General features: G+C 38.5%; 1 non-coding gene across 1 annotated transcript; it reads left to right on the plus strand.

The window, feature by feature from the left end:
* The first annotated feature begins 414 nt into the window (after window positions 1-414).
* On the plus strand, window positions 415-547 carry LOC142435315 (small nucleolar RNA SNORA70). Its single transcript, XR_012781392.1, has one exon. It is a non-coding gene; the product is annotated as a small nucleolar RNA SNORA70 (small nucleolar RNA).
* The last annotated feature ends 24575 nt before the right edge of the window (window positions 548-25122 follow it).

Consider the following 25122-nt stretch of genomic DNA (forward strand, 5'->3'; position numbering starts at 1 on the left):
CTTTGCTTTCTTGTGGTTAATAAAGTTCATTTGAATTAGTAGAAAAATACCTTATCATATTCAAATATATATCTTTTTACTGGTGCCTTAATTACAAGTCCTGGTATTAAAGTGGAGCCCTGATTGAATAGTGGTTCCATGTTTGGCTAAGATCTGCCAGGTCAGAAGTTCAAAACCACAGCAGCTCAGTAAGAGAAACACCAGGCTTTCTACTCCTCTAAACAGTTACAGTCTTGGAAACTCACAGGAGCAGTCCTACCCTGTCTTACAAGTGTCATTATGAGTCAGCATTGACTTGATGGCAGTGAGTTTGGTTTGAGGAGTGTTTTTGTTTGTTTGTTGTATTAAAGTGGATATTTAGTGTAGTAAAAAGGAAACTCATTCTTAGCTGAAAGAAAATTAGTTTTAGTTTATCTACAGCCAGTTAAGTGGGCCATCTTCCATCTCATGGGGGCCGGTGTTCAATGGCCTCGAACACCAGTCTCTTCGATAGTACATGCAACCTGTTGGCCTGTATAGGCTACTCTAAGGGACCTTGGAGATGGCCCTTGGCAGCTGTTTGAAGACTCTGGCCAGGCTAATTTCTACTGTTCTTAACCTAAGAACTAAACTGGGATAAAAGGTGCATTGGGGAAACCCGAAGTCACAGTCCTTGGGGAGCATATTAGCTAGGTATTCATGTTCATTGCACCAAGCTTCAAAAGAAGGGACATGTGAATGAGGCTTTATGAGGGTCAAGTTCAAGTTCCCTGGTCACCAGAAGATCCACATCTCCAAGTTTCATGTTAATGAATTTGAGGACATGGTTCCTGAGAAATGACCCATCCTCGAATGGTTTTGGAGTCAAATATGAAGGGGTACCTCCCCAGAAAAGGATTTTTCTCAATGCTATGAATTTAAATGTTTTTATAAAACAGCCTTATCAGCTTCAAAATACTCTCCATTACAGTTAATAAATTTGTAAAATTTGCAATTCCATTCTTGGACGCATTTTCCAAATTTATTGATTTGGGTGGCTCACAGCACCTCCCTCCTTTTTTTGCTTTGCCTCTTCTATGTCTTCGAATCACTGTCCTTTCATGTCCCTATTCACGAAAACAAAAAGTTATTGCAGGGAATGAGGTCAGATGAGTAAGGTGTATGAGCCAGAAGAGGCATGCTATTTTTTGCCCAAAACTGACTCACTGAGATGGCTGCATGCGAAGGTTCATTGTAGTGGTGGCAAAATCAGTCCCCCATCTGCCATAAATCAGGTCTTTTTTGTTACACAATCTGTTCAGAACCTCTAAATAGAAAACTCTATTAACAGTTTGACCTGGTGGAATGAAATCCAAAGCACTATGAGTGGACATTTTTGTCTGTTTGGGAAGTTGATGGACATCCAGAATGAGGCTTGTCATCAATCGACATTTCACCTTTTTTGAAACTAGAGAACCACTCATATATGAGTTTTTCCATAGCGCTATCCTTATAAGCTGTGTTCAGCATCATAACAATTTCTGTGGCATTTTTCCAGAGCAGAAAACAAAATTTCACAGCTGGACTCTGTTCTCTTAAATCAGCGTTCATAAAACATGAGGTTCAAGTGAAATGGCTCGTACCAAAAAATTTACTGTGACCACAGAGAACTTTCCCAGGCGATGCCACTGGGTGGAAAAATGCATACTACAAAATCTCTGCCCAGTGGAGATTTTTCTGGTTCTTTTTGAGTACCCTCTCATAATTCCAGTTGTACTTCAAATTTTGTTTCAAAGATATGAGAAGTTTCAATCTTCCAGTAATAATTTAACTACCTTGTCTAGCACTTCTGTTCTTTTCATTAAAAATATATGAATATCAGAATATAATCTAAATCTTGCTCTTGACTGAGCAGAAGGTAAGTGAACAGAAGAAATGATGGCATCAAGAAGATGAACAGAAGATTCAAAAGGGAAGCTTGAAAAGATGAAGTGAAATATGACAATGTGATGAGAAAAATCTGGATTTGTCAACCAGAAAGGAATTACATGCTTGGCATATCTCAAACTGAAAGAACTGAAGAAAATCGTCAAGCCTTGAGCTGAAATGTTCGAGAATTCTCTGGACAAGATGTGTAACAATGCAACAAGCATCAAGATTAAAATGTAAGGAATGGACAGAGTCCCTGTACCAAAAGGATTGTATGGATGTTCAACCAATTCAGGATGTAGTATGTGATTCAGAATTGATGACATTAAAGGAAGAAGTTCAAGATGCATTGAAGTCATTCTTGAAATACAATGCTCTAAGAATTTATGGAATACCAATTACAGTGTCTCAATGAATGCATGCAATGCTGAAAGCCCTCATTCACCTATGCTAAGAAATTAAGAAGACAGCTACCTGGACAACTGCATGGAAGAGGTCACTATATATGCCTATCACAAAAAATATTATCTAACATAATATGGAATTTAAAAGATAATATCTTTGATATCTGAAATAATATTATGGTAAAGATAATTCAAATATACTAAGAGATACATATCTGTACCCCTTCCAAAGAAAGGTGACACTTTCTTGGCTCAAAATGACAAAAAAGTACTGTTGATATCACACGCACCAACATTCTGCGGAAGATGGTCCTACAATGGTGGCAGTATGATATTGACAGGAAACTGCCAGAGGCTGAGGTCAGATTTAGAAGAGGACCTAGAACAAGACATATCGTTGCTGGTGTCAGACAGATCTTAGCTCAAGATAAAGAATACCAGAAAGATGTTTACTTAGGTTTTATTGATTAAGTAAAAGCATTCTACTTTGTGAGTCATAACACACTATGGATAACATTGGGAAGAATGGAAATTCTAGAACACTTCATTGTACTCATGCAGAACTTGTTCATAGATAAAGATGCGGTTGTGGGAACACAAGGGTTCCACATAACACATGGTTTATAATCAAGAAAGGCGTGTGATAGGGTTGTGTCTTTTCACTATACTTATTCAATATGTATGCTGAACAAATCAGTAGAGAAACTGGATTATATAAAGAAGAATGTGGCATCAATATTAGAGGAAGGTTTAACAACCTGGTGTATGCAGATGACACAACCTTGCTGGCTGAAAGTGAGTAGGACTTAAAGTACTTGCTAATGAAGATCCAGGATTGTAGCCTTCAGTAAGAATTACAACTCAATATCAATAGATCAAAATTCTCAAAACTGGATCAATAAGTGGCATCACAAATGGAGAAAAGTTTGATGTTGTCAAGGATTTTGCCTTACTTGCATCCACAATCAATGCCCATGAAAACAGCAGTAAAGAGATCAAAAGATAAGATGTAAAGTGGCCATCTAGCTGAGAAGCATCAAAGCCCACAAGGAAGAAGCAAATGAGCCTGTCTGACCACAAGGTGCAGAAGGGACCAGTTATCAGACAGCAAAGAGCTACAAACCATATCGGTGGGTGCCCACCTTCCTGATACGATCAATGAAGCCAAACGTGTGCATAAGCAAATGTGGTGAAGAAAGCAGATGGTGCCCAGCTATCAAAAGATATAGCATCGGGGGTCTCAAAGGCTCAAAGATTAACAAGTGGCCATATAGCTCAGAAGCAACAAAGCCCACATAGAAGAAACACACCAGCCTGTGTGACCACGAGCTGTTGAAGGGATCAGGTATCAAGCATCAAGAATATAAAATCATATCATTAAAAATGTGGGTGCGTGCAGAGTGGAGACTCAAAGCCCAAGGGTAGCCAACCGGACACCCCTTGCTGAGAGTTTGTAGGGAGGAGATGAAATAGGGTGCAGGGTAGCAATGATGAAACATATAACTTCCCTCTATTTCTTAAATGCTTCCTCCCCCCTACTCTCATGATCCCAATGCTACCTTGCAAATCTGGCTAGACCAGAGGATGTACACTGGTACAGATAGCAACTGGAAAAACAGGGAATCCAGGACAGATGACTCCAGAACCAGTGATGAGAGTGGTGATGCCTGTAGGGTGGAGAGAACGTGGGGTAGAAAGAGGGAACTGATTTCAGCAATCTACATATAGCCTCCTCCCTGGGGGATGGACAGCAGAGAAGAGGGCAGGGGAGACATCAGTGTAATATATGACAAAATAATAATAATATATGAATAATGAAGGGTTCACGGGGTGTGGGGGAGTGGGGAGGGAGGGGAAAATGAGCAGCAGATATTAAGGGCTCAAGTAGAAGACAAATGTTTTGAGAATGATGATGGCAACAAATGTACATATGTTCTTGACACAATGGATGTACGTATGGATTGTGATACGAATTTTAAGAGCCCCCAATAAAATGATTTTTTTTAAAAGATGCATTAGGTAAATCTACTACACAAGACCTCTTAGTGTATTGAAAAGCAAGGATGTTGCTTTGAGGACAAAGATGTGCCTGATCCAAACCATAGTATTTTCCATTGCCTCATATGCTGCATATGAAAGTTGAACATCGAATAAATAAGACCAAAGAAGAATTGATGAATTTGAATTGTGGTGCTGACAATGAATATTGAAAGTGACATGGATTGCCAGGACAAACCGATCTGCCTTGGAAGAAGTACAGGCAGAGTGATCCTTAGAGGCAAGGGTGGCAAGACTTCTCTCACAAAGTTCGCACGTTGTCAGGTGAGGGAAGTCCCTGGAGAAAGACATCGTGTTTGGTAAAGTATAGTGGGGGAGGAAAAGAGGAAGGTTTTCAATGAGATGGATTGACACAGTTGCTGCTCAATGGGCTCCAATATTAGAATAATTGGGAGGCGGTACAGGACTAGGCAGTATTTCATTCTGTTGTACGCAGGGTTTCTATGAGTTGGAACTGACTCAATGACACTTAAAAACAACAACATGGCTAACTTGCAGATTGGTCAAACCCATTCATTTATAGTAGTGGAAAAACTAACTAGATGTAGTTCAATTATTGATGTCTTAATGGATAACCAAATTGATGATGCTGAATTCCAAAATCACTTTTATGCTCAGAACTCTTTGATAATACTTTACTAAATAAAACGTAAAGTCTAAATACTGTTGAATAACATTTTAGACCCAATTTACCTTTCCAATTTTATTTCTCCATTGTACCTTCTCACATTGCATATATTTTAATTAAATCGAATTGCTCACACTTCGAGAAACTGACTCTGTACTTTATTTTTCTTTTATGCCTTTCTTTATGTTACTCCCTCCAATGTAATGATCTTTTTACCTAATTTGCCCCATAATTAGATTAAACTTTAAGGTCTCTATTCAAACGGGCCACCTCTTCTATGAACTCATTCTTGTCAACCTATATAAATCCACTCTCATTTTTTCAACTCATATAGCATTTTATTTATGTATTTTAACACTTTTATATTATTCCTTATTTCATAAGTCATTTTATTGAAATCTAATCTCCTGGTATGCTGTTTTTCCAGGCATATGATTCAATTGAATTTGTAATTGTATTATATAATACAACGAGCTTAAGATTGCACATAATGTTTTCACAAAAGGTTTTTGGCTTATCCAAGTAATTTGTAAACAATATACTGCAAAATAATCAATCCGGGAAATTGCTATACTGTTGACAAAGTTTTGGGCTTCATTGAATAGGATAAATGTATCATGTATAAAGTCATAGTCTCATAAAGGTGATGAAAATTATAGAACATACAAATTAGTTAACTCCCAAGAGTTAGATGTTTGCAAACAACTTTAGCATAAAAGTATTATACAGTTATTATACTAATGGTCTGCTGCATATTCTGTTTTCATATAGTAAATAAATCAAGCTTAACTATGATTTAAGAAAAGAGAAACTATTTGCCAGGATGATAATTAACTAAAAGATATTGGCATCATGTACATCTGTGAGAATAATTTTTGTAACATATGGTTTACAGAAAAAGGATCCAGTAACCAGGAGAGTAATTAGAATCCTAATTTTGCCATTTTCCAGCAATTTAACCTTTAGCAAGTTATATAGCCTTATACCTTTTCCTTTCAATTTTCAATGCTGGCAGTTAACTTGAGCCTTTAATGTTTAAAGTAATATATAGAGAGATGATCAAATAATTGTATTAAATTTGTTTCAGAGCCTAGGTGGTATAAATCATTTAAGATTGATTGATTACCTAACGGTTAGTAGTTGGAACTCAACTGGTGTTAACAGAGAAGGAAAAGCCTTAAGATTGTCTCTTAAAATTACAGCCACCAAAATCCTATGGATCATTTTTTATCTGTAAAATACGGCATCCTTATGAATTTAAATGGTGGGATAGCAACTAATATCATTAAGAGAGGCTATTTCACTCAGCTCTCTGATAAAAAAAATAGTGAGCACGTGAGAATCAGAACTTGACAGGACTGCCCCAAGTTTTGGAGGTCTCCAAAGTTTCTGTCTCTGGCAGGGGCATTCATTGATTTTACAGTTCTTGTTTTATTATAGAATATATGAGATTTTATTCTCTGAAAGTGTGCTGTCTTATACATGCCTTTGAATTTTTCAAGGTTTAATGAAGTACTAAAATATTATAAATCTAATTTTTAATTTTTAATGTATAACGAGAATTTCACTGGTCAGTGTGGAGTTGTAAGCATAGACTACATACCAACCAATTTTGAGAATCTGGAATCTAAGTTATAGGAAGGATAAGGGCAAAGGTGTGACTCCACTGTAAAGGATGAACCCCCTACAGCCCCCTAGTACCTCATGACATTTTCAATAGCCTCATATGTATGTGAAAGTTGAACATTAAAAATGGAAAACAATAGAAAAATTGATGTATTTGAGTTATGGTGTTGACAAAGACTAGTGAAAGTGCTATGGACTGCCGAAAGAACAAACAGATCTCTCTAGGAAGAAGTATAACCAGAATGCTTCTCAGAGGCAAGGATAGCAAGACATAGTCTCATGCATTTGAACATGTTATCAGGAGAGACCAGCCTCTGGATAAGGCCATCATGCTGGGTAAAATGGAGGGGCAGCAAAAGAGAAGAAGGTCCTCCATGACATACATTTACCTAGTTGCTGCAACAATGGGCTCAAACATAAAAACGTAAGAGGATGGTGCAAGACTATGCAGTAATTTCTCTGTTGTCTATAGGCTCGCTATGAGATGGAATTGACTTGATAGCACCTGAAACTAATAACAGCATCTGCATACATGGTAAGGCCTTCACACGGAGGGTTGCATCATTTGTTATTAATTCCATCATCCTTGTTAAAAAAAAATCTCATTTCATGCATACAATTGTTTGACCATAGAATGAGATAAACCATATGGATCTCATTTGAAAGTCTTCCAAATCACATATACTCATGTGCAACTGATAAACACCAATTTACTTGATGGTGGGGGAATGGAAGACTGCTCTCAAGTTAGGTCCAAGTAAATTACTGTATAGGCTTTCTAAGTGCAAAACCCAAGGGAAATTACTTCACCATAACCTGATCCAGATCACAGTAATGAAGATTGTAACGTAGCCAATGTTCAACGATGTTAACATTACAGAACTGGAATTAATCCATCTGCATTGCAGCTCAATGAAGTCATTTACAGGTTACAGTGGTCCGGAGGCCTACTTCACCTTTGAAAGCCTAGATGCTAAAATGCAAAACTTTGAGAATCAAAGATGTTACTGAAATGCTACTATTTTATGATAATAGATGTATTATATAATACAAATTAAGATTGATATCACATTCCTACAATCTAAAGATATTATTGTTAAGTAGAAATGTGCAGGATTGTTTATCAACATGCTTTCTCCTCTAGGCAGAACAGTGCATTATACCAGAAGCTAGTTTTTTCAGCATTAGCTCAATCTGAGCTTATTTTAATAAGATTAAATATTTCATATATGTAAAATAAAGTTGTATATTATACAACATACCAAGTCCCAGAAATGTCTTATGCTCTACTTTACTGGGCTAATGTGAATTTCAACTACAAGAAAACTTAACTCAGTCATGATATTAATACTCATTAATGGAACTAGGTAGTTGTTCTTGCTACTTTCCATGATGTTGACTCTGATGCATATTTGAGAGAATTAACTTCATTTTTCATATTCAACAGACAATCTTATATTTAAGAGAATGAAACATTGTCAGTTCAGTCAGTGCCATATTCCATATTCACTGTTATTTTTCAACAATATGCTAGGTTCCTTTTGGGGGAGGGGGCGATGTCTCTGTGTATTCTGAGAACCTTCCAACCTAAATAGTTCATAGTCCAGCACTATATGGGACAATATTCTGCAATGAACCGTGGGGTTTTCCTAGATTAATTTTCAGAACTGGATGGCCAGGACATTATCTAGTATACCTTCATCTAGAAACTTCTTTGAAATAGATCAACCATGGGTGAACCTACTGGTGTTTAAAGTATCAGTGGCATGGCCATATAAAGCTACCAACAAACAGATAGGTGGTGGGATTCGACTGTATTGTTGCAGTATCTGGAACTTTCACAGTGGTGTGGGGCATCTGCTTGTTTCTACCCCTCATTCAATGTAAAAAGTAGCAGCCAACGCTATCTGGTTAAAATGTAGCAGACTATGACAATGGCAAAGAGGGAGGTCATAGCTAACCTCCTGTGGCTTCCCCATTGTCACGAGGCAGGCATTAGACATGCCTCCCCATTCCATCTCTTTATACCCTATTTTCATAGTAGCCATTCCTTCCATGGCACTCTACTTCTCTGCTAGGTTCATTAATTTGTTGCAATGGTTACACAAGACTCTCAGACAATACACATGATTAAGGGGGATTAATAAAGAAGTTAATAGGTTAACACAAGTCAAACTCAGTGAACAGTACGAATTTCATCATTGCTCCACAGAAACACCTCTCCTCAGCCTGAAGCCAAGTCTGTCTCTGGTCCTCAACCTCTGTGTCACATTGTCCCTTGGCCTTTTCCTCCATAGGTCAAAAAGACAGCCCATTTCTCTGCTTTACAATCTCATAATCTTGTGCTATTCAGCCATTCTGTTTCATGGTCTTCTTGCCTTGGCTTCTGGTCTTAGCCTGGCTCCTTTGCTCTGTTGCATAATCTCTGTGCCTTTCTCTTTAGCCTCTAGTCCTGGTCTCTGCCACCTCAGACAAAGATCTCAAATATGTTCTTCTGATGGGTCTAGCCTTTCATTTTCTTTTTTTTTATTATTTTCTTTTATTTATTCATTTATTTATTTATTTATTTATTTATTTATTTTAACAATTTATTGGGGCTGATACAATTCTTTTCACAGTTCATACATATACATACATCAATTGTATAAAGCACATCTGTACAGTCTTTGCCCTAATCATTTTTTTCTCTTTTCTTCTTTTACATTTTATTAGGGACTCATACAACTCTTACCACAATCCACACATATACATACATCAATTGTATAAAGCACATCCATACATTCCCCGCCCCAATCATTCTCAAGGCATTTGCTCTCCACTCAAGCCCCTTGCATCAGGTCTTCTTTCCCCCCCCCTCCCCATTCCCCCCTCCCTCATATGCCCTTGGTAATTTATAAATCGTTATTTTGTCATATCTTGCCCTATCCGGAGTCTCCCTTCCCCCCTTCCCTGCTGTCCCTCTCCCAGGGAAGAGGTCACATGCGGATCCCTGCAATCAGTTCCCCCCCTCCAACCCACTCACCCTCCACCCTCCCAGCATCGTCCCTCACACCCCTGGCCCTGAAGGCACCATCCACCCTGGATTCCCCGTACCTCCAACCCCCATATGCACCAGTGTACAGCCCCCGTCCCATCCAGCCCTGCAAGGTAGAATTCGGATCATGGTAGTTGGGGGGAGGAAGCATCCAGGATCTGGGGGAAAGCTGTGTTCTTCATCGATACTACCTCACACCCTAATTAACCCATCTCCTCTCCTAAACCCCTCTATGAGGGGATCTCCATTGGTCGACACTTGGGCCTTGGGTCTCCACTCTGCACTTCCCCCTTCATTTAATATTATATATATATATATATATATATATATATATATATGTACATACACATACATATATACATATATACATATACACATACATACACACACTTATATCTTTTTTTTTTGCATGATGCCTTATACCTGGTCCCTTGGGCACCTCGTGATCGCACTGGCCGGTGTGCTTCTTCCATGTGGGCTTATTTGCTTCTGAGCTAGATGGCCGCTTGTTCACCTTCAAGCCTTTAAGACCCCAGACACTATCTCCCCTGATAGCCGGGCACCATCAGCTTTCTTCACCACACCTGCCCATGCACCCATTTGTCTTCAGCGATCCCATCATGGAGGTGTGCAGTCAATTACATGATTTTCTGTTCTTTGATGCCTGGTAACTGATCCCTTTGGGACCACTCGATCACACAGGCTGGTGTGTTCTTCCATGTGGACTTTGCTGCTTCTGAGCTAGATGGCCGCCTGTTTATCTCCAAGCCTTTAAGACCCCAGTCACTATCTCTTTTGATAGCCGGGCACCACCAGCTTTCTTCACCACATTTACCCGTTCACCCACTTTGGCTCCAGTCGTTGTGTCGGGAGAGTGAGCATCATTTAATAAAAGAAGGTATTCATGCATTGAGGGAGTGTTTGAGTAGAGGCCCAAGGTCCTTCCGCCACCTTAATACTTAACCTATAAATATAGACACATAGATCTATTTCCCCATTCTCCTATATATATTTGCATGTACATGTCTTTGTCTAGACCTCCATAAATGCCCTTTGACTCCTAGCTCTTTCCTCCATCTCCCTTGACTTTCCTCCTGCCCTACTACCATGCTTCGTCACCACCTGGGCTAGAGTATACCTCTTCTCTGCGAAATGTTACCCTTGATCATTCCCCACCAGGCCTGCCACTCCACCCTCTCTAACATTTTGGGTCCCATGTTGTTCCCTTGTCCCTGTGTTTGTTAACACCACTTCCTTACCCCCCACCCCCCCACCCCAAGTCCCCCCGGAACTGTTGGTCCCGTTGTTTTTCCTCCAGATAGTTCATCCAGCCTGTACTATTCAGACAGACCTGTGGAGACACTAACATGCACGAAAACAAGACAGAGGAAAACGAAGCAACAGTATACAACCAGACAACAAAACAACAAAAACAAACCACTGACAAAGAACAAAACAAAATACTTCACAAGAGAAAAGCTTGTAGTTAGTTCAGGGATCGTTTGCTGGCCCTTAGGAGCGTTTTCCAGTCCCATCTGTTGGGGCACCACGCCCTGGCCCCAAAGTCCACTTTCAGCATTCCCTGGGGACCTTGCCACTCCATTCCCTTGCTGTTCCACTGCACTCCCCCAGTGCTTTGCCTCGATGTGGTGGGATCAGGATGGTGCCCGGCTATCAAAAGAGAGTGACTGGGGTCTTAAAGGCTTGAAGATAAACAAGCGGTCATCTAGCTCAGAAGCAACAAGTCCACATGGAAGAACACACCAGTCTGTGTGATCGAGTGGTCCCGAAGGGAACAGTTACCAGGCATCAAAGAACAAAAAATCATATCATTGGCTGCACACCTCCATGATAAGATCGCTGAAGACAAATGGGTGCATAAGCAAATGTGGTGAAGAAAGCTGATGTTGCCCGGCTATCAAAAGAGATAGTGTCTGGGGTCTTAAAGGCTTGAAGGTGAATAAGCAGCCATCTAGCTCAGAAGCAAAAAAGCCCACATGAAAGAAGCACACCAGCATGTGTGATCACGAGGTGCCAAAGGGACCAGGTATAAGGCATCATGCAAAAAAAAAGAGATATATGTGTATATGTATATATATGTGTGTGTATATGTGTATATATATATATATGTGCTTTATACAACTGATATATGTATATGTATGGACTGTGATAAGAGTTGTATGAGCCCCTAATAAATTGTTTAAGAAAACATAAATAAAAGGACAAATCATTTAACATTAGTAAACCAGCACAGTAAGTGGAAAATAGGTTCAACAAATGCAATAAGGTATCAACAGTGATACCTTAAGAGTACCATTCCCTGAGCTCAATCAGCAACTATGCTAAAATGTAGAGTTAACATCCTTCAAATCTTGATTCCTCATCATCATCTGTATCCCAATGCAGAGCTTCAGCTGGTGTGAGGTCATCATAGACGCTGTCCTCACTGAGATTGCCGTCATCACCATCTCTGCTGTCATATTCATACAAAGTGCAGTCATCACTGCCCTGTCATCCAGAGCATTACTAATACTACATTTCTGGAAGGCACGTCACACCATGTCTTCTGGAATGTCTTCCCATGCATCTCGAACCCACTTTGCTATTAACTCTATCTCAGGCTTCATGAGATTTCCTCCTTTTGTTAGTCAGGCTTAACCATATGACATCCATTCATGCCACATCCTTCACACAGGGTCTTTAAAAGGCTTATTCAAAGATACATCCAGGGCTGCAGGACAGATATAAGCCCACCTGGAATAACGGCTAAAGTAACTTTACTAGATTTTGCCAATTTTTTTATGTCATCTGATAGGCGGGCTCTGATCATATCCCAAACATGTAAGGATGGCTTTTTCTTTAAGGCTGCTCCTGGTCGTCGTTTCCAAATTTCTTCCAGCCAATTTTTTTTGTTCCGTCTTCATCCATTCAGTATTTAACATATGCATGCACAGTAATTCTTGGTGGGAAATTGATCTTTTTAGGCAAGGTCTTTCTTTTAAAAATAATGACAGGACACAGCGTAGTTCCACTAGCCAAACATGATAGAACAAATATAATTTATTTTTCTTTTTCTGTGGTTTTGAGAAAAATGTTTTCTAAATTTTCCACAGTTCTGTTGCTTGGAAGATCAAAAATCATGGAAGTTTCATCCATATTCCCAATATCTGCCAGGTCATAATTATAAATCCTTCTTTGTTTTATAATATATGACTGGAATGACATAATTTTTTCTTCCAGGTATTGTGGCAATTTCTGGGAAATCTTTGTTCTTTGCCTCAAACATAGTAGGCCAAACCTATTCATGAAGCGGGCACACCATCCTGCTGATGCAGCAAATTTTTCAATGCCTGGTGCTTTATATTTGTCATCTTTAGCCATTTGTAGAGCACGTATGTGGATTCCATGTGTGTTACTCTGTAACTATTTTGATGACACTCCATAACCCATTTATGCAATTCACTCTCTAGAGCCCCATAAAAAGACGTCAAACCATGACAAGCTTTTTTAGCTTTTGGAATCTGTTCCAATTCAGCCTTTATTTTCCGCCACTCCCTCACTTGCTTTTTGTCAACACAGAATTCCCTACTTGCAATACTGTTCTGGTCTTGACACAACCTTCATTTTGTAACCAGCCTCATATGACTGGCATTTTTGTTTTGGTTCAAGAGTATCCATTTCTAAGAGGATAAAAAACAGGACTTTGAAAAATAACTTTCATGATAATGCCACCCTCCGCGACGTGTTAGGCGGGAGGAGCGGGGGAAGTCCGTGCAGGCGGGAGATGCAGGATGTGAATTAGCACAGAGAACAGAGGGGAGAGACGGAGCACAGCCACAGACACATCCTTACCAGTTCAGGTGCCAGCGTAAGTGAATCACTACAGGTGCTTCTGCGAATTGAACCCATCCATGTCATAGGACAGCTTTGATTGGTTAGATGTGAGTAAACAATTTTTCAAAGCCCTGCCATGTCAGTGGCTCTTTGAATGAACAGCGGAGAAATGGCAATCACCCGTGAGATAACGGGTGCTCGTCCAGTTACCTTTTGGTGGGGGGACGGGCAGTGAAATGTTACACCTTGCTGGGGTACCACTTATCCGTGTATAAGCCGAACCCATTTTTCAGCACATTTTTTGTTCTGAAAAACTCGGCTTATACACAAGTATATACGGTAGTTGTTATGACATGATCCCATTCAATATTTGCCCTCATGAAGAGATTAGTGAAAATATAGGTGCTAGAGAAAAGTGTGGTGAAGAAAGCGGATGGTGTCAGGCTATCAGAAACAAAATAGCACCTGGGGTCTTAAAATAGTTCATGTTAAAACAAGCAGTGATCTAAGTGAGGTATCAGCAAAGTACACATGGAGGGCACACACCAGCCTGTGTGATCCAAGTATTATAAAATCAAAATCCCGGATCAGGGGAGAAAATAGCACTGTGGCTTAAATTCTGAACACTTGGATTATGGAAGGTTACGATGACAGTGAAAGCCCAAAATCTGCTTGCAGGGTCCTCACATGGATTAAGCCTCTGGTAAATCCCCTCTGACCATAAAGCAGAGATATAAATAGCCTTGCTATGAAACAGAGTGTATTGGAAAGTGGAATATTCTTGATATATATAGGTTCAAATTTACCACTTTTTACAACTTTTATTGGGGGCTCTAACATCTTTTATCACAATCCATACATTCATCCAGTGTGTCAAGCACATATGCTACCATCATCATTTTCAAAGCATTCTCTTTCCACTTGAGGCTTTGATATCAGCTCTCCATTTCTTCTCCCTCTCTCCCCTGCCTGCCCACTCTCATGAACCCTTGATAAGTTATAGATTATTATTTTCATTTCTTACATCATCCTTCATTGCTCCCTCACCCACTTTTCTGTACTTTGTCTCCCTAGGTGGGGGTTATAGGTTGATCCTTGTGATCAATTACCCCTCTCTCCCCCCACCCTCCCCTAATCCTTCTGGTATCTCCACTCTCATTGTTACTGCTTTTATCATTTGATCTCTCATTTCACAACTTTACAATTTGTTCTGGCTTTAATGTTTTCTGCTTTCTATCTGATCAAGCTTTTTCTAGGTCTTAGATTGTTATTACTTTTGTTTTCTGTTTTTTTTGTATATGAAATTCAAGATAAGTAAAACTATAAAGACAGTAATTGGATTGCTGTTTCTTAGGTGTATGTCAGGGGAAGATGAGGAGAAATGAGGAACTAATAACAATAAGTGCAAGAACAAAGAAAATGTTCTAAAATTAATTGTGGTGATGATAGCATAACTCTTTTTAACATGATTGAGCTATTTAGAGGTAGGATATGTGAATTATATGTCTATAAAACTTATTAAGAGATGGATATTATAAATTAAATATTCAGCTAAAGAAGCAGGGTACAAAATAGCACATGATACGTGCTTTCATTTTTATAAAACTTAAAGTCCAAGCCCAATAAAAATAATCCATCCTCTTCCATTGAGGGAGTACTTGAGTGGGAGCCAAATGTCCATCTGCTACCATAATACTTTATAAATAAATATATGTACATAGCTCCATTCCCCTGTCATTATATGTAAATGTAATTACATATTTATAATTTGTTCTACTCATACAGCACTTTGTGATGTTACCTTGCCTGACATGATCGCTGAAGACAAAATGGGTGCATAAGCAAATGTGGTGAAGAAAGCTGATGGTTCCCGGTTATCAATAGATACTTAAAGGCTTAAAGATAAACAAGTGGCCATCTAGCTGAGAAGCAACAATGCCCACATAGAAGAGGCATCCAGGTTGTGATCATGCCTGTGATCATGAGGTGTCAATGGGATCAGGTATCAGGCATCAAAGAACAAAGACCCAAAACAAAACAAAGAAACAGAAAGCACATCAATGGGAATGATGCAGAGGGCAGAGTGGAGACCCAAAGCCCATCTGTAGACAATTAGACATCTCCTTACTGAAGGGTCACAAGGAAGTGTAGAGCCAGTCAGGGTGCAGGATAGCACCGATAAAACACACAATCTTCCTCTAGTTCTTTAATGCTTCCTTCTCCCCCACCACTATCATGACCCCAATTCTATCTTACAAATCTGGCTAGACCAGAACATGTATACTGGTACAGATAAGAGCTCCCAACACAGGGACTCCAGAACAGATAAATCCATCAGGACCACTAAGGAGAACCGACCACAATGAGCATCATATGGCCCCCCTCCCAGGGGAACAGACAGCTGAAAGGTGGGTGAAATGAGACAGCAGTAGGTGTAAACAGGAAAAAATAATATTTTATAAATTATCAAGGGGGCAGGAGCTGATGCCAGGGTTTCAAGTAGAAATAAAATCTTTTGAGAAAGATGATGACAACAAATGTACAGATGTGTTTGACAAAATGGATATATGTATAGATTGTAATAGAGCTGTAAGAGCCCCAAATAAAATTAAAAATTTAAATATCTATGCTATTACAAGCCAGGATAGTGGTTATATATTGCAGAGTAGAAAATCAAGAAAAAATGCTGAGCAGCCCCATCCCCCAGCAGAATGGTTGACTCATGGCCACTCAGCTGCCTGATGCCCCACATGATAATCAGAATTCCAGACAGCAGTTCAAAGGATCAATCACCAAACTTGAAATGGACCAGTCAACAAGAAGGCTCCACCAATTAATCAGAGGTTATTCAAAGGAACAATCAACAAAAGGCCTTACCAACTAGTCTTGGGTCTAAGATAACACAATTGAATCCTGCTCTGACCCCTATAAAACTGACTGATTTGTCTTCAGACCCTGTCATCTTCAATCCCCTTCTATCTTTCAAAGTGTGATTTTGCTTAGTAAATCCTTCCTTGGCTTTTTGTCCTGTTGCTATATTGTCTTAAGTGTGTGGCTCCCTCTGGTGCAGTGGCAACCAACTCAGGAGAAACTTCTAAGTTTCTCTTAGGAAGAAAAGCTTGAGGAGTTTGGCACATGACAGTGCCCCCAAAAGAAGTTAGCCATGGAACCAGGGTGGTATAGTGGTCATCTGTTGGGCTGGAGTTCAAAACCACCAGCCACTTCAAAGGAAAAAGATGAGACTATCTTCTCTTTTAAAGAGTTGCAGTCTTGGAAACCCACAAGAGCAGTTCCACCCTGGCCTATAGGATTACAGTGAGTCAGAGTCAACTCAATGGCAATGAATAAAAAGAGAGTTGTTTTAGAGTGTTAGAAAATAATACGAATGGTCAGGTTTAATTTAGGCTTAGCTCTTGACTTTAGTAGAGAGTGTGAACAAAGGAATATCCTTAGTTTTCCTTGGGGATACAGTCCGCTAAAAGACAAAATACATACCTCCACTAAAACCATTCCTTTGTACATAAGAGCCATCTTGGACACAGAGAAATGCCAGGATCATCAGAAGAAGAGCATCCCTGTCTTAAGTGGGGGCACCGAGACTATGGGACAGAGCAAAGGAACCAGGAAAAGACAAGAGGTTGGGACAAGGAAACCATGAGACAGAACAGACGAGCAGTGTCAAGAATAAGGGACTTTGAGGTGGAGAAACAGGCAGGCTTCCTGGGTCATGGAGGCAGAGGCCAAAGGATCTCATGGCTGAGATGCTGAGGATACAAGAGAGACTTGGCTAGTGGCTGAAGAGGGATGTTGCTGTGAGCCCAGGATTGTATCCTTCCTGCTTACTGATCCTAATTTGCAGTAACCTATTAACATCCTTAATGAACCCCCATAACTTTTCCTGTGAGTTCTGTGCAGCCATTGCAATGAATTATAGAATCTAGCATCGAAGTCGAGCTCGGTTGATGTCAGAATAGGTAACGCAAGATGGAGGGTGGAGGCATGTTTGACTTCTATCTCATGGCAGACAATAGGGAAGCTAGAGGAGGTCAGATATGGTCCTACCCTCCACACCTTTTTCACATTAGGATAAAGAAGCAAGTTAACAATTGAGTCCAGAGAGACTTTTTTGTTCATCAAAAAGGTCACTTGAATTTATTTTCTATATTTATAACTTTATTTACTGCTTGCTTTACTTAGAGTTCTTAAGGAAATTGAAGCAGTAAATTTCTTTGAATTATGAAAAGCCACATATGTGTTTGAATATTAACAATACACCATAACACAATATTTCAAAAGGTAGTCTTTGTTAGTTTTTCCAATTCCTTGGTAATAACAGCTAATGCCTTTGTGGTAGCACAAGCCAAATTATTAATTTCAGACTAGGTTCTGATTGTCCCTCCTGAAGGGATGGATATGGTAAGGACAGTGTATTTTGCCTCACTTAATATTTAATATGAGGATTATCATCACTAGTGCAGTCCCTGTAGACTAATTTCAGTAGTCACACAATTATATGTAGTGTCAATGAAACACTGTTGACAAGGCAGGTGCATTTCTAATCTCCCAATTGAGCACACATGCACACCCCTGCCCCACTAGGAAGATATCAGGGATAGCAGAAAAGGTTCTGCTCCCCAAAATAAGGAATCTCAGAGGGAATTAAACGTGGGAATTATGGTAAAATACAGTTTGGATGGCCCCACAGTTTAAAATCTTGTCCTTGCTCAAATCACAAGACGTCTCTAAAATTGATTATGGTGATGGTTACTCTTTTTAGTATGTTTAAACCACTCAATTTGCATGATATCTGAAATATATGTCAATTAAACTGTTAAAAACTATTATGCACAAGGAAATATGCCAGATACAAAGGACAATATTGTATGATTCCATTTACATGAGATATCTGCATTAGGTAAATACATGAGAAAAGATTGGTAACGGTTACTAGGAGGTGAGAGTGAAGTCATGGGAGGAAAATCCTCATTAAGTCCACTTAAAATTGGTAAATTATATTTTATGTGATTCATTCCAAAATAAAGATTTTTTTTATAAGAAAGGATTTCAGACAACCAAACAGATGCAGTCTACAGAATTTGTAATCTGAGACACTTGCATTAGACTATGAATCTTTGTCTCCAGCTTGCACGGAAGACTTCCAGGTATATATCTTAATGTGTTAATTTCTACCCTTAATGCTAGAAAACTGTACATGGGAAGAGCTTCTTGGGTGGTGCACATGCCAATCAAACAGGATTGAAGGGATGCGTCAGGTCTAACTCCTATCCACCAAGCAGAAATCTTAGATATTCCAAACATCCTTTGCCAGGTAAACCCAGAAAATTTCTCCTTGGAGGAAAGAGACACCAGGTTACAAGGTGTCTGTGGACTTGTGGTGAGAAAGTCTAGGTTCATGCCAGTATAGGGAAGAACAAAAAAAACAAACAACAACAAGAACCTATTAAAACTTGCTTTAATCTTAGTTTTAAGTCTAACAGAGTTCAGCTGCCCCATGTCTAGTTCTTATGATGCTGGATTCTGGTTTGATGAATCCAGGATCTGCCACCTCCCATCTTCTGGTAAGTAGGAGACCTCCTTCCACTCCAAAGCAGGACCCAGTATCCAGGCCATAAGAGATCAACTATCACATAGAATTTTTTTTCATAACAATACTTTAGGAATATTTATAAACACTAGATCTACAGAGAAGGAAGTTACATATGGTATAGCGTATGTAAAGGAACTCAAATAAGTATTTTGAATTTTGTGCATTCCCCCTTGGGATTGTGTTCTAGTGATTCAAGTATTAACACTTTTGGCAATTGTACTTTTATCTTAATTTACTTACATGTTCTTTATGCACCCACTTGTTAAATTTAACTTTATTGTGTAATAGTAGCTTCTATGCATTATGCAACTTCTGCATTATTTTGAAAAATTCACGAAATGTCTGTCATTATTTTGGAAATTCAGGAAAAGCCTGTCCTCTTCTTTTCTACATCAGCGGCACAATTCTAAACATTTCTCTTTATTTTCAACCCTGAGACATTCTTGCTCTTGGCAGACTTAAATATTTTTCCCAGATTTGCTTTTCTGCTATTTTGTTTTGATTCACCAATCCATCTTTCTACTCATATCAAACTCAGTATTGTTTACTAGGAGCCTGCTCAAAATAGTTATTGCATCGAGCAATTGGATACAAGATTCACAAAAAGGAATGGAACACATCTATCATTGATGGACATAATCTGGTGGGTCTATTAAAAATAACAATCATAAAGGCTTATTTTCTTCTGCCTTGTCTGTAATTTTTGTGTGTTTGCGACAAATTCAGTTGAGTACAACAAACCAATATTGAGCACCAATTCGGTCTGCTTTACTCTTCTGATAGAACAAGGTATACCTTGAAAGAGGTCAGTAACAAAACTAGCTTTTAGGAAGCATAAAATCTACATGAAATCCAGAAAAGAAAGAGAATCTCATGCAGGTAAGCAGTAAGCAAAAACATTTGCAATGCAAACACCAGTGCATCATCTTGTTCTCAAATGAATCACCAGTGAAGACTCACCAGTGGAATTCTTCAAAGAGATCAGTCCACCAGTTCTATGCCATTAAAGTAATTTTGTCAAATTGACCCAAACCAGTTATTTCCCTTTAATTAAAAAATATATAATGCTTGCTCACTTTAATCCTCTTGTTCGGTAATGAAATTAAAGTTATTGCCACTAATAAGACTGACATTAGAGTCCTCGGCAGAATTTTGATGATACGGTAACAATCACACGGAATAATTCTCCATGTTTTTCCAGGGCCAGGTGGCACCCCGCTTAATAGCAAAAGGATTGGAATGCTTCCATAGATTTTTATCTCAGTAAAAAAGAGCAAAGTCATTTTTAATTGGGAAGAGATTGGAATTGGCATTAGGTTCTGCCACATTACTGTAGTGTCAAAGTGTAACTCTATAGAGATGCATGTCCTAATATTTGACATATGAACTGTCACACATGAAACCAAAATATACTTCATGGGAAAATATGGCAGTTACATGAAATGATACCCTTTGTTTTAATTGCCAGGGTAGACTAAGCGTTAGTTCCTGCTCTAGTTACTCTGTAAAATGAGATCAGAGTAATATTCACATGGCCATAGGTATGGATATTGTTATCCCTGAAGTATAAAATTTTCTGTGTTCTCCATTCACAAGTGACTACTTAGAAATGAAATTAATGGTTTGTTTGCTACAAACATTCTTTCACTTTTGGGGTTTTCTTTCATCCATCTATGACATTCTTGTCTTGGTAAGGGATCCTCAGAACAACTATCATTCTAGATAATAAGGCTTTCCAAATCCTTCCCACCCTCAATTACTTTGGAATAAAGTGTTATTTATTTGGCCACACTATCCGCTAAAGAAACTAAATATTATAACTGATAGGCTTGCTTGATTGAAAAACAGAAATTTGAATTTAGCAACTATTACAAAAGCATAATTGGTGGAAGATCAATACATACAGCTGTAGGTAGGACCATAGAAGCTGGAGTGCGACCAAGATCGAAATATACACACTTTGCTAGATAGAAGAGCTTACAAGATAGGTTCAGGAGCTCCCCAACTAAGGAAGTCAGGAATGGCTCATGACTATATGAATGTCAAAACTCAAATGCACTGCCACTGAGTTGATTCAGACTCATGGGGATCCTATAGGATAGGGTAGAACTGTCTCTGTGGGTTTCTGAGATCCTTAGAAGGGTACAAAACCTTGTCTGTATCTCCCAGAATAGTTAGTGGTTTAAATCCCCTAACCTTGCAGTTAACAGCAGTATGTAAACCATTACTCCATTTTCGAAAGGCATGCCCATGCTAAGTCCTTAAGAGTTTTCTGCCCATCACTGAAATGGCTAGGACAAGAGTCAGCAAACTTTTGATATGGACGAGTCAATCTTGTCCTTCACAACAATTTAAAAATTATTTGAGAGCCATAAATATATTTTTACAAATCAAATCACCCTTATCTGAATAATATCCTTTAAAAGTTTTATAAATGAAACTATGATAGTTGTATTTTATATTTTCAAATTTACTCACATTCACAGGTATGTACCGAAAGAGCCACATCTCGCTAGAGAGGCACAGTCTGCTGACTCGTAGGCCAGGAGAATGGCAGTATTCCATTTCCTAGTGCACACTACTGGAAGGCAAGGCTATTCCCAACAATCAGAACTAATTAAATGGAGGCTTTATCTAGGTGGGGACTTAAAATGGGTTTAACATTTCCATTATAAACTGGAAACATTTGAAAATTTAATGCTCATTTTTTAAGTTCTGATACAATTCCCATGTTAGGTTTAAAATGTTTAGTTGGTTTTATGGATAAGTTTTAATAAATTGATGGTTTTTTTACTTGAGTGCTCCGCCCCCTATGCAGCCCAACTTCTAAATACACTCAGTGTAATTAGGCTGCATCATGCTTTACCACATTTACCTCCATGTTCACCTCAATCCATTTCCACAATCTCTCAGCCATACTATGATGTCTTAATGTTCTCTGTTTTGTTTTACTTCTCTATTTGATGTCTAGGTTCTAATATCCACTACAATGATTACACAGAACTCACAGACAAAATTCAGGATTACAGTGTTTATTAAAGAAGTTAACAAAGTGTAATGTCAGTGAGAAATGCTCAGGGGTAAGTTGTTTATCAGAACATGCTACTAAATTCTGTTAAGTCTGATAATAAATGTCCTGTTGGCATACCACTCTGTTATAAACCTCAGTGAGAAGCCATTCAGCTTAAACTCTGTGAATTAGCAAACCTAATTGCCTGAATTAAATACCAAGAGGCACCCCACTAGTGGAAGCCGCAGCCCAGAGGCACTCAGCTCCACTTCTGTAGGTTGTTTCCTAATTAAACGTACAGAGCCACTCCAGTCTGCTATCAGCGTCCTGCACACAAGGATTCTACTTGCTCCGTGGGTTAGGAAAGTCCACCATTCTGTTTAAGCTCTGACTCCTGATTTGGCTGCTGCTCTCTGATATCATCTGGATCTAGGAAGTTCACTGGGGGGAGATCTCAGTTAAGAAGCTTCACTCCAGGATCTTGCTGGCAATGAGCTCCTTCCTCATGATTCTCAGAGGTCTCATTTTATACACAGTAGGTGACACTTCAAGGAATCCTGTTTGCAATTATTTACAGGTGAATACTATCCATATCTTCCTCCACCTTCTTAGCAGACCCATGCAGGGAAAAGTTTTCTGGGGGGAGTTAGAGGTTTTGGCTAGAAGAGCTACATCCCGTAAGTCACTGCCCCTGCACATAATATAGATGATAAACACTTTGGAAACTCCCTATTACCTCCTTCCAATGTTTCTTTGGGCAAACACAAGACAATTTTAATATGTATAATATATATGAGCACAGATATAAGTGTGTGTACTTATTCTGCCCTTAATAAAGGGAAGATTCTAATATGCAATAGAATATTTTAAAAAATAATATACAGAAGTACATACCTTTTTTTCCCATTTAGTATTTCTCAAAGAACTTCCCAGAGATAAAGTTCTAGATAAGGATTTTTATGTATAAAGTTCCCTATCTAGAGGATAAAAATTAGACTTAAAATCATCCTGTAATCAGACTATTGTATAGGCTAAAAATAATCAAAGTGTGAGAATAAGCTAAAGACCTTGTTAGATTCAAAATATATCAGAAAATGTTCATTTAAAAACTCTCTCTAAAAGAATAAGAGATTATGTTATACCTAAAACTGAATGAACTAGAAGGAAGTAGAGAGATGGTATTAAGCAAATACCCAGGTAGAATTAAATTAGATAAGATCAATTTAATAAAAAGAAAAAAAAGCTAAGAAAGGGTTATTTGTCATTGTCATTTTCTTACCTCTCTCTCACTCATCAATCCTTGCTATCAACTTCACTTCCCATCACTGCAGAGAAAAATCTCTTATTGTAGGAAACCAAAGAGATACTTTGCTAGCATTCAGCATACAAATAATTCCGGACAGAGTCATTTCTCTTGGAATCTTTAACATAGATTTTTCTGGTGTTTCTTTTACTTATAATTTATCCATGTCTCTCTTCACTCATTATCACTGTCATCTATATATTTTTTCTAGTCTACTATTGTACTCAGCAATCAAATGCTGGAATCACTTAAAGTTTGGATTTAGACAGTCTTTTGTTATTATTCTGGATTCTATTCCTACATGTATAGGCTCTCCATGATGTCCAATTCCGTTCATGTTGGCAATTTTAAGCTAGTTTTCATGGGGGAACAAAGTTGCTAGATGCCATTGAGTCAGTTCTTACTTATGTCAACCGTATGTACAACAGAATGCAACACTACTCTGTCCTGGGCCATCCTCACAAGGGTTCTTTTGTTTGAGCTCATTTTTTTCAGCCACTGTGTTAGTACATATTGTCAAAGTTGTGAGCCTTTTGGTCTTTTTTTACATTGAATTATTTACATCCAACTGAATGCTGCAATCCTGGATCTGCATCAGAAAATGCTTCAATTCCTCCTCACTTTCAGCAAGCAAGATTTTGTCTTCTTCATTTTACAGGTTGTTAATAAACCTTCATCCAATTCAGATACCCCTTTATTCTCCATGTAATTCAGTCTCTGATAATTTGCTCAGCATGCAGATTGAATAAGTATGGTGAGAGGATTTAATCCCGATGAACATCTTTCCTCATGTTAAACCATGCACTGTTCCTTTGTTCTGTTCACAGAACCACCTTTTGATCCAAGTACAGGTTCCCCATGAAAACCATCTCACAATCTGGTGTTCTAGCATTTCAATTATTTGCAAGGCTATCCTTAGTTTATCTTTTCATTGTCTTTGCAGCAAACTACCTTTGCATAGTCAATAAAACACAGGTAAACATCTTCCTGCCATTCTCTGCTTTCAGCAACATTTTACATGACATCAGCAATGATGTCTTTGTTCCAAATATACTTCTGAATCTGGCCCGAACCTGTGGCATCACCCTGACAATGGACTGCTGCAATGTACAGGATAATCTTCAGCAAATGTTTACTTACAGGTAGTAATAATGATAATAGTTGTATAATTTGAGCATTTTATTGGGTCACCTTTTCCTAGAATGAGTACAAATATGGATCTCTTCAGTTGGCCAAATATCTCTTTCAAATTTTCTGGCATAGAAGAATAAGTGCTTTCAGCATTTCACTAGCTTAGTTTTAACACTAGGTCTTTACAAATTTCATTATAACATACTATAGGAGAACAATGGTAGTCCTAAATTATTATGCTTCAAAAGTCTCATTTTAATAATCACCAAGAAGTGAACAATTTCTGATGAACTTATTTATGCCAAAATCACAAATTATGAAATGATACCCAATAATTTTCAATTATTAGTTGACAAGAACAAGAATAATTACATTTGGGTCAACTGGAAGCTGCAAAAATTGAAACTGGATTCAGAAGAGGATATGGAACATGACATATCACTACTGACACCAGATGAATCTTGGTTGGAAGCAGAGAACACGAGAAAGATATTTATTTGTGTTATATTGGTTTTGTAAAGGCATTCAACTAGGTAGAGCATAACAAACTATGAGTAGTATTGAGAAGAATGGGAATTTTGTAACAGTTCATTGTGAGT

The sequence above is a fragment of the Tenrec ecaudatus genome, chromosome X (assembly GCF_050624435.1).
Source record: "Tenrec ecaudatus isolate mTenEca1 chromosome X, mTenEca1.hap1, whole genome shotgun sequence".
NCBI lineage: Eukaryota > Metazoa > Chordata > Mammalia > Afrosoricida > Tenrecidae > Tenrec > Tenrec ecaudatus.